The sequence below is a fragment of the Belonocnema kinseyi genome, chromosome 9 (genome assembly GCF_010883055.1).
Source record: "Belonocnema kinseyi isolate 2016_QV_RU_SX_M_011 chromosome 9, B_treatae_v1, whole genome shotgun sequence".
NCBI lineage: Eukaryota > Metazoa > Arthropoda > Insecta > Hymenoptera > Cynipidae > Belonocnema > Belonocnema kinseyi.
Window position 1 is genome coordinate 76,628,820 of NC_046665.1, and position 14,387 is coordinate 76,643,206.

Consider the following 14,387-nt stretch of genomic DNA (forward strand, 5'->3'; position numbering starts at 1 on the left):
TGATTACAAGAACTTTTTATTCTTGATGATTTTTCCGAAAAGCGCATCGTTTATTATAAAAAAATTCATGAATGTTTTCACAAAAATTTTGCCATTAAGACGTAATTTTGAAAATACTAAAACGAAAAATCGATCTTTGAACCATGGATTCTCAAAGTTTAGACATTTATTCCATCGGTTAGTGAGATTCCAGGTTAATTACAGACTCGAAAAGCTTTGGAAAATGGTTCACAAAAAAAAATAGGCACGAAAAATCACGTTTCTTTTTGTTTAAACTGCATTTTGGGATAATAAATAAATTTTTTGAGGAATTTCATTGGCACCTTTGGAAAGAGGAGATCTTAAGCAATAAACTTATATGTGTCTCAATTTTTTCTAGTGTCGAATAGTCTTAGTTATTGGCCGTTGAAAAGCAGTGTACCGGTAGTGACGGTTTGGCCGCTTAAGGGTTAATTGCACCTCTGGTATCTGTCACGATTAAAAGTATATTTTTTACTCCAATTTATATTCCAACTCATCGAAAACTAATTAGTAATCAAAGTTTTTACAATAATTTTCCCTGTTGCACTCACACGTATCATGGTAAATTCCCTGACAATTAGCGACATTTTTACTTTCTCTTTCCGTTGTATATGAATATTTTGTGTGTGAAACTGCGTTCATTTCAGCATGAAAAGCCAATTATCGCACAATTCGTTATAACGCACTTTAATAGAAATGGAAAATGTTGCCTTTCAATGTATAAATGTTTTATACTTTCATAATTATATTTTAAATATGACTATGGTATATAGCTTCAATGACAGTTCATTATTTTGTGGATATTAATAATTGTAGCTGAAATGCTTGATTGCTGACATCTTATCATGAAAGAATGTCTAGCAGTCATAATCGACGATGAGCACTTGTTAACGTTAAAATACATTGCGCTCATGTATTACGATAAGAATTACGTAGCCGTAGCTCATGCTCGTGGGTTTGCCCACCCCCTCAACTTAGTCATCGAGATTTGCGTTTATGTCTCGTCGTAATTTATTTTTACGCGATATACAAACGAGACGAATCACGAATTTTGCATTAAACAACGGGTACAACGTTCTAAATATTTCGAATTTTTACTCAGGATTATCAGACGCGTAAAAAACATGTAAAATTTATATATAAAGTTTCATTAAAAAGATTATATTTTAACCCTGAACTAGTTGGTAATGATAACGAAAAAGTAAAACACTGGGATATAAAAAGCGAAACTTGATGTATTAGTATACAAGTGTACACTGTACATCTATATGTTAAATGAATGCTCATTTCATAAAGACGAAATTTTTATCTTTTCTGTTCATTATCCACGCAAAAATTCGGGCTGCATTGCGCAAGACGTTGCCGGAAGCCCTAAAATTGCACTTTTAGCTGTTTCCATCATACTGCTTTGTCAGCGACACGTGAATGTAATTGTATATGTAAAAAGTCGATAATCCATACTGTTTCCTCCTTTTTCCCAATATACGTTTAACTTTTTTTGATTTTGGATTTAATAATTTGGGACAGCGATTTATAGATATGTTAAGCTGTAAAATCTAGATATTAAGTTTTATAATCCGCACGGAAAAAATAAGTTGCCGACTCATTATTTGACTGATTAAGATTTAAGAATAGGCCACGAATCTTTAAAACTTTTATTTAACATTTATTACAAGGTTCAAGAAAAGAGTCCGCCTATTTTTCTATGTCTCTCCTAATATTTCACTATTTATAGATTTAGAGTAATGGAATAATTCCCAGACTTTCTTTTATTATTTCGAGGATTGTCAAGTACAGTTTCGACACTTCATTTTTTCCGTGCAGGGTTTTTAAAATTAACATCCAGATTGTAAGAAATACTGCGAGGAAGGTGTAGAAGATAAATGTATTTGCCCTGAAGATTGCATTTATATTATGCAAAAAAGAAAATGCGAATAAAAAAGACAAAGTGAGGTGAAATAGGAATCAATTAAAATGAAGGCTGACAAGAGATAAGATAGTCTTTCACGAAGTTGTTACTCCTTATTCAGGGTCGATTAGTATAAATAAATTGCTGCTTTTCCCCAGAAATTACAATATATATCTATTACAAAGATTATAATCTTTATAGTAAACGTGCAATATTGATTATAAGTAAAAAGAAACTCAAAGTCAGAAACTCTTTAATAGAAGAGGTACTATTTTTTCTTTCATATTATTCCCAAACATTTAGAGGAGGGACCGGAACATATCGCCGTTTCATCACACAGAAAAAATTCTATCCAGAACAAACAAACAAAAAAGGCGTCAAAATGTACTAAAATAAAATTGAACCATAATTAGTTCATACTTAGCAATACGAATATTTAAAGCAAATCAATTGGTTTTCATTTTTACATTGATTAGGAGCAAATATAACTGAAGTCCAAAAATATTTTGTAAGGAAATTACTCGCAACAAAACTGAATCTCTTATAGTTTTTTGTGTGCGTGTCCAATTGTAGTACTTTTCAGCCTTCCATATAATAAACAAATTTGATAATGAGGCGAAAGTATATCATTGTCAGAACAGTACAATTATTTAATTATTCATGATCCAATTCTTACAGGCCGTTCATGTTTTACATATCTTAGATAAGGCAATCAGTACAAATGGAAAATTTTTTATTTAACAATGCTTCTATGAATAACTTTGAAAAAAATATTTAATAGAAAAATTATACTGCCATCACACAAGGTTTACTTGTTTTTTCTTAATTGGGAAATAATTATTAATAAACTACGTATGGTTACAAGTTATTTTTGTTGTTGAAAATTGAACCATTTTGTTCAAAATGTGACTATTTTATTAAAGTTTTGTTTTGTTAAAAAATTCAACTAATTAGACACAGACCAGCAAATTTGGGGGCATTTTTTTAAAGATGTGGTAGTAGCTTTCGATTACATTTTTTACGCTGAAACCGAATCCGCTTTCAGAATTTGCCTTGCACGTCAAATTTTTTAGATAAAACGTAGTGAAAGGCCCTTACAAAAGTGCAAAAATTGAAATTGTCATATCTTTCGGAAAAAAATCCAATCGGCACGATCGAGAGTGCATTTTAAAGGTAAAAATTAGTACTATTCGAAAACGTTAGTAAAATATGTTCGAATTTTATGTGCTGTTGCTACAAAGTGTCCAAGCTGGCCAAAATGGCCATTTTGTCCCCTTTTTTACCCCGTTTATCTCAAAAACTTGACATTCTAGGCAAATTCTTTGGCTTGAGTGGTTCAACTTTTTGTGCAAAAATTCGTCTTTTTTAGTTGAATTCAACTGGCTGAAAATAATTTTTTATTGTTTGTTAAAAATGTATATTTTTTAGTGGGAAATTCAAATATTTGGTTAAAAATTCATCTTTCTCGATCGAACCTTCCTTGTTGGAAATTCATCTTTCTTGCTTCAATCTCTATTGTTAAAAATTGATCTGTTTCGCTATAAAAGTCAACTGTCTTTTTAAACATTCAACTTTTTCGCTTGAAAAATTAAGTCTTGTTGAAAATTCGTTTTTTGAGTGGAAAAACAATCTTCTTTTTTTAAAATCATATTTTTCGCTTAAATGAACTTTTTTTAACTCTACAAAAACGAAAAAAGTAGAATAAACGTGAAAATCCTTTTTCAGGTAACGATTTCGCTATTTTAGGGAGGAATAAGATGGGGAAAACTACGGTCGTCAACAACATACATAATTTTTTCTAATTAAACAATAACCATTTGCGTAAATGCATATTAATTTGTTAACAAGCTCGCAAATCGTTGAAACCGCAATGAAAATTCGGTATTAAAAACAATAAAAGACTCGTTGCTTCACGCACATACATTGCGCCCATTTATCATTTTTCACAAGTCTGAAGAGCGTGAAGAGTTGTAAAATTATTATTGCACATGGATGATACGATCGTTAGAGCGAAGGCTGCCTCCATCCTTGGAAACTTCAAACTATAGAGAACCGGCAATAACTTGCGGCTATTGCAGCGTCACAATTAGGAAAACGCTTTTTATCTCTTGCAAAACGGAAGAACGTCACGTGAATCTCAGTCAGAAAAGCGAGAGCCCTACTCGTAAAGTGCGATAATAATTCATTTTTGTATACGCTCGCTTTATATTATAAATTAAACTGTGATCAAAAGCTTTACAATCTCTGATGACAGCATTACTATTCTTATTGAAATAAATAGCGAATTGAATTAAACTGAAATCACAATTTCAAACTTTATTCAAGTACCTGGATTTATTTACCGCATTTTTTAAAAATATAATAAAGAAAACTTTGAATATACTTTCATGTATCATGGACTGGAACACTTGTCTTCACATTACATTTCATATTCCATTTACGCTGACACTCGTGGAAATGAGGAGCCAAGTCTTTTTATGTAGAAATTACATTCCTTGTATTTCTATCACTTATACTTATGGTGTTATATTTATTCAAGAGAAATGATTACAGCGAAAAAAGTTACAAGAAATGTTAGAAGAAAGAATTTAAAACTATTCCAGTTACTTGATTAGGGGCTGTTGAAAAACTACGTCACACTGTCTGCAAGGGGAGGGGGAAGTAACCGTGTTTTGTGATGATATTGTGACGTAGGGGAGAAAGGTTAACGCAGAATGTGACATCGCGCATACACAATATAAATGTGAATAACAATTTTGTCCAATCCTTGGAAAAATAAAAATTTGTGGTTTTATTTTATACGCTTTCCCCGATTCTATTAATTGATTGAAGATTTTATCTATTTTTATGGCAGAAAATTAATCTTTGTGATTTCAAATTCAACTACTTAGTTGCAAGTTCGTTTTTTTTTGTTAAAAATCAATTTTTGAAACTACAAATATAAATAATCCATTTTTGGTTGTAAATTTATCGTTTTTAGTTCAAAGCTCTACTACCCATTTGGTTGAAAATCCATGTATTTTGTTGAAAATTCCTCATTTTGGTTAAAACTTCTATTATTTTCGTAGGAATTTCAACTATTTGGTTAAAATTAACTTTTTGTTTAAAAATTCTTATTTCTGGGGTGGAAATGGAAGTATTTTTTATAGATATCACTTTTTAGTTAAAAATTCATCATTTTAGTTGACATTTTATTTGTCGCTTGGCAGAAAAATCTTCCAGCGTGTTGAAAATTCGTCTTTTTTTTGTTGAATTCAACTCTTTTTCATTTAAAATAAAAATATTTAATGGTCGAAATATATCTACTTGAAAATTATTATAATATATCTCTTGAAAATTTAATTCTTTTATTGAACATTCGTTTTTTTAAATAGAAAATTCAACCTTTTGAATTGGAGAGTCAATTATCTTATAAAAATTAGGTCTCTTTGGCATGGTGTCCTTGAATAAACTAACTGAATTCGACCTGGAATTTTCCTATTTTGTTTGTATTCATAATTATATGGTGCTCCTTTCACGACACTTTTCTTCCCGTTTACAAATGTATTTGCTTCCGCATTGGGGTTTTCATTTTAATCAATTTAAAAATACAAATGTACAAAAAATACAAAATAATTTTTAAAATACAATGACAAATCATACAAATCCAATTTTGTATTTGAAATGGTCATTTTTCGAGCTGGAAAAGGGAAGCGAAGAGTTCTGTCGCGCCCTATCCCTTTCCAAGTTTTATGATTTTTTTTTTTACAAAAATTGTGAGAATTATTTTATTTGAACTTTTTTTTCAAAAGGTTTATTATTTATGCATCTACTTTTGTATTTTCGAATATATTTCGAATTATAAGAATATTTGTACTATTAAAATCTATTTTTATATAATACAAATGACCATAACTTTCTTACTCTTTAATCAAATGTTTTAATATTATAGGTCAATCGATTCGTCTCCAACCAATGAATATTTTCCGTTGTTGCATCAGTTTTAAACTATGCTGATAAAAAATCGTTAGTATAAAAAAACCGTTTTCTTTTTTAATATTGTACACAGGGTCGGTTTAAGACGAAGGCGAAGCAGGCGACCACCTGCTCCTTCTACGATCACAGAGCGCCAAACGAAGGTGCCAAGCAAGCCAAATTAGCTTCCGTCTGCAGCTTAAATTGATCTTCGACCGCGCCTGATTATGCATTACCATCGCTTCCATACTCTTCAAAAATAGGTTTTTAATATAATATCAACGACCATAACTTCCGTACTGAATAATTGACATCAAGCGCTTTAAATCTCTTCAGAAAATAGGAGACTGTTTCTATATAGTATCTTAATTGTCCCTTCTTTTGTCTCAAGACGAAAAAATGTAAGGTTTACAAATCCTCATCCCATAGTTTATTGATAATGACGTTTAAGTGAATGACTCAAAATGTCCTGTATCCATGTTCCACATGCATTTCGTGTAGATTGACTACGAAAGTAGGAGAAGGGGGTATCTAATAGGCCTTCGACGTACATACATAATTTTTGCGCCATAAAATTCATTAGAGAAACCTGCGAAAATACTTAGCCGAATGCAATTGAGCGATATGCGCGTATGCTAGAGAAAAAGGGCATAAAATGGTTGTAAAAGGGAGAAATAGATTGCGAAGTCTGTATCGATCTACGTGATAAATGTGTGTTTAAAAAGATAGGAAAAGGTATCAGACATTCTTGTACGTCTTCTCAGGCACGAGAAAACCTAAAGGTGTTAATTAAAAAACTACCTGTTAAGAACCAGTAACTAATGAACTATAAAGACCATGTAAGGAAACGCCAAAGATTTTGCAAGATGTTTACAAAAGTGATACGTATAAGTTTGAAGTTGGTCATGAAAAGAAAGAAACAGGACTAGTTGTATGAACAAATGCTGAGGATTTGGTAGAAATGGTCGTTAAAGAAAGGAAATATCTTGGTTGGTTTCTAAAATAAAGAACTGCTAAGTTTTTCCCTTAAATTCCAGAAAATTATTCTCATGTTTTGAATACAATTCGGAAGGAAGATGAATGAATAGAAAGCAAATCCGAACCTAAATTAACAATATATATTATGCGGTAGAAGGATTTTTCAAAAAGTGCGAAAATCACCAGCTTTTCTAAAACAATTTTACTTTCTGTGGTGCCTCAAATCAAAGGAAGTCAGAGTTAGTGGCTTACAAGCAGCTACGCCCTCCTACCCATGTTCAATGTTCGTAATGTTTAATAAGTTTACAAGAGTTCAGCTTTAAAGAATGAGACAAAAATAATGAATAACATGATTTAAGTACTTTTGCAGATTTTTGCGGCATACATCTGCAAAATTATGTTCATTTGAAACGAAAACAAAGACGGCCATGCACAGCTGTCGGTTATATTTCAGATTTTTTTTGTAATACTTCCAGCTAGGTTAGCCGAGAGGCTTTAGGCATTAGGAATTAGGAATGCGAAACTTATAGGGTTTCGAACCCCAAGGCGAATACAATTTTCATAGCATGCGATTATAAACAGTGTAGTGATTGTATTATATTTATTAAACTACCCATTGTATTCTCTGCTATAAGATTAGTTCTATAAAATTTAATGGATATTTTTTTCCGTGTGATTGGCATACTTGCCCCGATTTTGGTAATGGATATTGTACCAATGGTCGGGCTAAAGTTATAATTCCGCCGTTGGGCTCACTTATAGTAGTCATGGTTGGGCCAACCATGGTAGCCAATAGTCGGCAAACAGAGTTGGGCCATAGTTATCATTTCGGTATGTTGTCCAATGCCTGTTTGGCAAAGTTGGCCCGACTATGGCCCAATGGAAAATTCGCACATGGGCAGAGTTCAGTTTTTTGTAAATAGCTTGTTCCGTGGTTGTCATAGATGAAAGTTCCTAGAGAATGAATACAAGAGGTATTACTTCTGCGTAAGTTTTTAAAAAAAGAAAATGTTCCTACTATCAATAGGTTACGAGTAATGACCTTCCAACGATACCTATTTTTTGGTCTTTTTCACCTAAAATTCGAAAGTCTTGTTAGTTCGGTAAAAAATTCGAAAAAGTAGGCATATTTGGATAGTCATTACTCGTGCCCTATTGGAAGTAGGGACATTTCCTTTTTTTCAACTTACGCAGAATTAAGTCCTCTTTTATTCATTCTCTAAGAACTTTTATCTGTGACAACCCCGAAATGAGTTATTTACAAAAAACTGAACTGTGGGCATATACATGTAAATTCAGGTCGAAATCGGTCACCTTTGACAGATGCTAACTGGCGATCTATTATAGTTAGGACAATGTTTTTTTTTTAAATTACAAGTATTTACGTTTTATTTAATTCATCTGTTGCCTATTTTTAGATCTGGCCATCAGGATCCGAGCAACAGAGAAACAAAAAAAAGCATGTGATTTTTGGCAAAAAATTGGAAAAAATCGGGGTTTTTTGAAAGGCAAACTTCGAGACTATTGGTGATAGAACAACGTTTTTTTTTTTAGCTTCACGCAGAATTTTATCTACTTTAATTTTTGTAAGGCCACTTTTACCTCTAAAATGTTCGATTTCTAGCGTCACCTTAAGGGGGGGGGGGGATATGTGTACTAATCTGGAAGAAGAAGAGGTGAGGTGAAAAAAGTGGAAACAAAACAGTGGGATGTAATTTTTGAGCACCTTATTTTAGTTGACATGTGCTTTTTATTTTTTCCCACAAAGAATTTTTTTAACTCCGAATAGCGCACCCTATTCTCAACACAATTTTGTAGCATTTTTCTTGCAAAATGGCCACCGGAACATTGTATGCAGGAAAGTAAGTTGGGTAAATATGTATAGGTGAGTGGTTAAGCTACGCACCTGAGCGTGAAGAGGAGACTCATTAATTCATCGTCGTATTATAGCTAGCTTCCACCTGTGTTACAATAACTCGAAATCTTTTCTTCAACTTAAGAAATTCGTTCACCGTGTAATAACTGAGCAATCTTTTTAGTCCAAGAGCGATGACACCTTCGAGTTTCCAGTAAAAATGAAAAGCATGTCGGTTGATCTCTAATTATACTTATTATATTAGTAATTTGGAAGATATGCTGAACTGTAGAAAATTACTAGTCTTGAAATATCAATGTTGTCAAGTACCCTCTTCAAAAGTTGAAAAAAATATTTCTACATGAAAAATAGTTAACTTAAAATAATATAAAAACCAAAATAAATGGTTATTTTAATAATTATTTTGGACGACGTAAATAATTTCTAATTTGGCAATTTATTGTTTTCCATGAAAAAATAATATTTTTTGATATTTTTTCAAACCCTTGTACTATTAGCAGGTTATTTTAGGTTTGAACGTTTTTCTTGTTCCAGCCTGTCAAGTTTAATTATAAAAATCTGAGCTGATGAGAAAAACGAAAAAAGAATAAGAACATGGTGAAGCTACTTCAATTTTTTTTTAAATTAAGACACGCAATTTTCTCAAAACAGCTACCATTTTTATTGAGATTTTCATGAGCGATAGAAAATATGTAGCTTTATAATAAAAAAAAAATCTAAACAGCTTGACCATTTTTTATGCTTTTCTCATCGGTTTCGAAAGAGTGAAGAAAACTTGACAAACTGGAACAAAAAACTTTGAAATCTCAAACATTTTAAAAAAGGCAAATATTTTAATAATAATAAAAAATAAAATTTTTCCCGGAATGCAAAAAAATACCAAATAGGAAAAAATGATGGTAAGTAGACTATATTAGTACCCATTATTTCTAAAAATTTCAGGAAAAGATAGGGGTTTTTGAAACAATTTCGTTCTTTTTTTACATAATTGAAATAACCTTATACCATCTTCATTTTTTTATTCTGTATTTGTCAGGACTGAAAAAAACTGAATAAACTGAAATGACGAAAAAGCCTGATTTCTAAAAAATTTCAAAAATGGCACGTTTTTTTTAGAAACATTTGGCAAAACTTATTTTACCCGTAACCTTTTTAAATATTCATAAAAAATGTAAAAATGTGTCTTCTTATTTGACACGTAAAACCCGTAATTAAGTGACGAGCCAATCTCGAACATTTCATCCACCGGCCTGCATGATTTGAAATGGATTCAGTCTAAAACCGTTTATTGTAATGATAAGGTAAATCGAACGGATAGCTTTTGTAATTTAATAATATTAATCTTCTCTAAAAAATCATTGACTATGAAACATAAAAAATTGAGACATCTTATTGAATATTCAGTAGATCAGAAAAATTAATACTTAGTCACTCAATGGCACGCAAATAATAAAAAATTAGGCGTAAGCCAGATATTCCAGATCATATCACACTTTTCAACGGCGTGGGGAGCAATGTGGGTTTCATAACACATATGGTAATTCGATTCTCGAATATGATGAACTTGGATGGGTTCCTGATCAACAGTCAAGGCGTATGAACAATCGAAGTTCCAGGTACCCCTATATAAACACATATTGATCAGAGCTCAAGTTGAGAAATATAATAATTTGAATAATTCATCGTAAAAGAATAGCCATAAAATCTGTGAAAGAAATTGAATCTTAATTTGTATTCGCATTTGCAATTGACAAGAAAGTATTACGAAGATTTGAATATATTTCCTTTCAAAAAGAATCTTCATTTATTTTAAACAGGTACAAAAATATAATGAATAAATTCCTAAGCAAAATGAAAAAAGAATTTATAAAAACGTAAGGTAGAAAAAACTAATATGCTTTTAACTTTATTTCATAATGATTTTTGACTGCTTCATTTTGTTCTTATTGCTTCTTCCACTATACATTTTCTCAAGAGCTAGTATTTATGAACATAAAATTATATTAAAAATATTAGAACAAATCCATTCAAGTAAGATTCAAAGTTTATATACAGTATACACAAATTATTCGAATGTTACAAAATTTCGATTTGTTCAATTTGTAATGTTTAAATCGGTATAAACTTAAAGGATAAATACGAAAAATATTTCTTGAATGCTTTTTAGTTTGTATGTCTTTTTTCTCATTGAAACTTATAAATTTCTTACTGTGTAATTTAAAGCTGTACAAATTGAAACGTTATAATGATTAATGAAATTTCAATGTTGAAATTTTGACGGTTTCTAATCTTAAATTGTTCAATTCTCTTGAATTGTAGCATGTAATCGCTTTTAAATCGTTTAATTCTTAAAGGTTTTAAATACAAGACCACTGTTGTCTCCACATTTAAATTTCCCAATTTTAAAGGTTTTTATATTTGAATCTTTAAGCTATATATAATTGCCTTACCCAACTGGTGGACTCTAATGAGGTCATTATTATTTCCCATTGTTTAAAATTAAGACTTGTCCCACAAGGTAACGCCTGCTATAATAGTCTTCACAGTTCCGTACTGGTAGTAGCTATATAATCCTTCATAATCCTCAAAACAACGTCCATTACGGGATACCTCACATAAAACCTTAACCTTAACAACTTCTACCAGGGAGTGCCAAATATTTTATTTCACAATTTTTCCTCGCGAAATTCCTAAATTACAGTCACTCTAATCATTCAATTACAACCACCCAATTAAACAGCAGGAACTCAAGATTAATTTAACTCCCACGTGTAAAACTATTGGACCCCAAACAGGCAGAGAAAACTTGTTTTCAGTTCTAGAGAGAGACGATAATTCTGATTTGAAAAAAATCCTCGAAGAAATCGCATATTAACACGAATTCGTGCTTTTGGAATGATCATAAATTCCGCGTTGGGAAAAAATATTTCGTTCGTTGTAAAGTATGAAATTCCAGGTATATTGAAGACTTATTAATGAAACAACAGGATCGTGCGTGAAGAAAAGACATAAAATCAGAAAAAGTATTTTCACGTGCTGATGCATCTTAATGCTCCCCGCGTAATAAATCGTAATAAATCTGTCTCTTAGGAGAGGAGGAGGAAAAGAAGTAAAGTAGTGAATGTTGGACGTTGGATGACACGATAGCCTTTTGGCCTTCCACGAAATTTTCCCAGGCTCCCCTCCAGCATAACAATCGCAGGTAGAAGATCAGGTGCGTTCAAAACCCGAAAAGACCTCACCTTCAGGTATTTTTCACCTGAACTTAAGCCTAAGGCCTAAGCGCCCTAAAGTCCTAAACAGACGGTTACTCGAGTTTGTACGACAAAGGAAAAAATTCAGGAATTTTTTCCAGTTTCCACAGCTTTATGTGTCGGAAATATTTATTTTCCTCCAAATTTTTTCTAAAAGGTAACACTTATGTCACTAAAAATAAGAGAAATAAATTTGGTATCAGATAAGCTAAAAAAGAACAAATACAACAAACTAAAAATAAATCAATTCAAGTGGAATTATGTTAAAACTAATATGAGGTAATTCACATAATACGTCATACGTTAAGTGGGGAGGGGGAGTTTTTCGATGTATCATTCTCGTTGTTATGTGAAATGGAAAAGCATCACACAGGGACGGGGAGGGGGGCTTAAACGTCCTGGAAAATGTATCACGTACATATTTTTTGAATGGCCCCTACCCAGAAAAAACATTTATTATATATAACTCAAAACTCAACGGACGTTACTATTGCGTAAAAGCATAGCTTAAAGCTGATGAATGCAACATGACCCCCATCCGTATGTAACCGAGCCAAGTGCTGCTTAACTCGTGTACCCAAGTGGGCGAGTGTTTAAATCACAAATTTTAACGAATCTAAATTCCAAGTTTTTCAAATTGAATTAATTTCAGGTTTCGGCATTTAAATTTTTTGATTTGATGAACTCGATAGCATTTTACAAATAAGCATATCTATTTCAATCTTTTAAATAATACATTAGGTATAATCGGTTAATTTTACTGTAGACTGCAAAAAAGCAACGTAAAGTAGAACATGAAATTTTTTAAACGAGTTTTTACATATTCAATATAAATTAGTAGGTTCCCCAAAAAGTGTGATTTGGAATTTTCAAACAATACCTCCAAAATTTCTTCGTTTTGGTGAAAAAATACAGCCATCAAATTTCTTTTATTTTCAAATTTTTTTTTTTAATTTTGAGGCTAAAAAATTATTTAATCTAAAAAGTATTACATTTTTTAAGGAATGAGTCTTAAATTTTATAAGCAAAAAACATTATTTTTGAAGATATTATCGGGTTTAGAATACGAAAATTTGTAATTCCATTAGAATTATGGTCTTAAATGGTCGCAAACCATTTTCTTCCTGATGACAGTAAAAAATATTTTTTCTTGCCGTTTTATAGCAAGTATTATTTTCAGCACTTCAAAATGCAATGAAATTGATAATCAAAACTTATAATAACGCATGATTGCAGAGAAATCGATCTTATTTAACTAGCTCACACCTTTTTCATGTAAATGACAGGTAAAAGTACATTTCTAAGTACCATAAGAATTTTCTAAGTATGTAAAAAATGTGTATTTTAGGTATATTTCTTAGTTCAAGTTTATTTTTTAGTTACCGGGCATTTTTTAATTTATTCCTTATAGCGAAAATTCTCCTTATATTCTAGAAGAAATCTAGTCTAGTGTATATTGTTGCAGGGCAAAATGGTTTATGTATTCCTAGTTCCGATAATAAATCTTAATTCTCAAGTCTCAAATTTGTATTTAAAAAAATGTTAAGCTGACAAAATTCATTTTCAGATCTGAAACGGCCTAGCAGAACTCCTAAATTAAACAATTATTTAAGAGCAAAATAAAATCTATGGCAGTAATTATTCACCAAAAGGAATAAATTTAGGGGTTATCCTTTAAGAAATTAAAAACCGCGCATTTTTTAGGCACTCACTATACATAGTAATTTTCCTTACGAATTTTAATAAAAGCAAGCTTCTACAATTCCTCTAAATAATAATTAAAAGCTTATACAATATTAATTATTGATATATGATTTCCATTTAATAAGAATATCAATTAATAACCGGTTTTTTATAAAGCAGAAAATAATTGTAAGGAAGTGTCTTGTATGTTCAGACTCGAGAGACAGAACAAACTGGAGGACTAACTGTAGTTTATTTGTCCTGCGTTTAGTGTTTAGAACTGAAGATTTACAAACGTTTCAAATACATTAACATTTTGAATTAGTTTCACTTTTAGATTGAGAGCAAAAGCAGTTTAAAGCTGATAAATACACCCTATGTAAAAATTATTTGAAAAATAATATTCATGGCGAATTGCTAAAAAATTTTAATTATTAATGTCTGGTTCCAATTTAATCATTATTTTAATTGACAGTCAATGTTTTTTCAAGCAGCAAATAATTTAAATGAAGTGTCAAGAGACAGGACAAAGCGGGCAAATAACTGTAGATTACTTGTTGTACATTCTATTTTTAATGAGATTTTTATTGCAAAAGTCGAACGTAATTCGAATTTCCGCTTGCGAAATGCATAACTATTTTTCCACTTTCGCAGTCAAACAATCAATTAGAAAAGACAACATAATCAGAACCTTGTGTTAAACTTCCTTTAC

At 31.2% G+C, this 14,387-nt stretch overlaps 1 protein-coding gene across 3 annotated transcripts in view; it reads right to left on the reverse strand.

Moving 5' to 3' along the window:
* LOC117179460 (protein crumbs) overlaps positions 1–14,387 on the reverse strand; it is a 68,089-nt gene that overhangs the window by 52,895 nt on the left and 807 nt on the right. The gene's annotated exons all lie outside the window — the stretch shown is intronic.